Here is a 1,633-nt window from a genome sequence, read left to right as displayed (position 1 = left end):
GAAGATATTAAAAGGAATAAGGCTAAGTGCACTACTACTTTTCAAGCATTACCTGATCAGTTATGGTCCCTCCTTCTCATAATTCATCTTAAATATGCCAGATCAGCAAAATTATAAAAGGAACTATATAAAAATTCCACACCTGTCATACGTGATCAAGAGATGCCTGCTACTGCCAGACCCCAGATTTATTAATGAGCAGAACATATTATAATTGTCAGATGACTTGTTACAAGAAAGAGATAAAGTGCTGTAGTCACTGGGATGCAGGCCAGGTTTTAGAAGATGTCCCTGTCCCCCTCCTCCCCCCATCTCCTTGCTGTAGACCTGAAATTAACTAAGGCCGGGAACTCCTCATCATGTCAAGGCTAAGCCAGGCCACTCAGGCCCTCAGGAAGCCCGAGGTCAGCGGCATGATCCGGACCATCGGCCCGGGCCCCCGCCAGGCCCCGTCCTGGGTCAGCAAGGCATTTCTGTCAACCAGTTCTGTAAGGAGTTCAACGAGAAGACCAAGGACATCAAAGAAGGCGTTTCTCTGCCTACCAAGATTTTTGTGAAGCCTGACAGGGCATTTGAAATCAAAATTGGCCCACCCACTGTTTCCTACTTCCTGAAGGCAGCTTCTGGGATTGAGAAGGGGGCCCCACACACAGGGAAAGAAGTGGCAGGCCTGGTGCCACTGAAGCACGTGTAGGAGATCACCGGCGTCAAAGCTCAGGATAACGTCTTTGCCCTGCAGGACGCGCCCCATCCTCTGTTGTGCACTCCGTCATTGGATCTGCCCGTTCCCTGGGCATTTGTGTGGTGAAGGACCTCCGTTCTGAAGAGCTGGCAGCTTTCCAGAAGGAGCGAGCCCTGTTCCTGGCTGCTCAGAAAGAGGCAGATTTGGCAGCCCAGGCAGAAGCTGCCAAGAAGTGACCCCTGTCCCCCACCCTCCAGGATTTTGAAGGGGGCCAGTTGGGAAGGCGGGGCCAGCGGGGAGGAAGGGAGGTCACATCAACCTGACCTCTCCCTGGCAGAGTTCAGCCCACCTGTTTCCCCATAACCTGGCAGGACCTTCAGTCTCTCCACTGCTCTTCCAGATAATGTAGGATGTGCTTTTTCAGGTAAAGAATGACTTTTCAGTGAGGGGGGTTGGTGTGGCTGGTCTACATTAAAATTTTAGATAAAACAAACTTCCTGCTTCTAAATTGATATTTTGAGTAATAACACCTGGCAGTAAGGAAGCATTCACCTCAGCTACACCTCATTTATCTATATTATATATAGATATAGATACAGATCTATCTATCCATATATCTGTATGCCCTTCCTTATTATCTACTATCAGCACCAAAAATACCAAAACTTCCTCAACACCTATATGATTAAATATTGATTCTGTGAAAAGAAGCTTTGCACTCTCAAGACCTGTTAACTACCATAGCATAGGGATGATTTACAGTGGCTCGCAATTTTCCAAAGGGTCCAGTTACAATTTAGTGCAGTGTTTATAACATTATAATTGTTTTGTTTGTTTTGTTTTGTTCTTTTGGCCGCACTGCACAGCGTGCAGTATCTTAATTCGGGACCAGGGATCGAACCCGTACCCCCTGTAGTGGAAGTGCAGAGTCTTAACCCTGGACCGCCAGGG

General features: G+C 47.6%; 1 pseudogene; it reads left to right on the top strand.

Moving 5' to 3' along the window:
• The first annotated feature begins 359 nt into the window (after positions 1–359).
• LOC113628493 (39S ribosomal protein L11, mitochondrial pseudogene) lies at positions 360–948 on the top strand (annotated as a pseudogene).
• Positions 949–1,633: the final 685 nt, after the last annotated feature.

Source organism: Aethalodelphis obliquidens, unplaced genomic scaffold (genome assembly GCF_003676395.1).
Source record: "Aethalodelphis obliquidens isolate GAN/ISIS:26980383/991018 unplaced genomic scaffold, ASM367639v1 scaffold24, whole genome shotgun sequence".
NCBI classification, from domain to species: domain Eukaryota; kingdom Metazoa; phylum Chordata; class Mammalia; order Artiodactyla; family Delphinidae; genus Aethalodelphis; species Aethalodelphis obliquidens.
The sequence above is the reverse complement of the archived record's forward strand: the minus strand, read 5'-3'. Positions and strand labels throughout refer to the sequence as shown.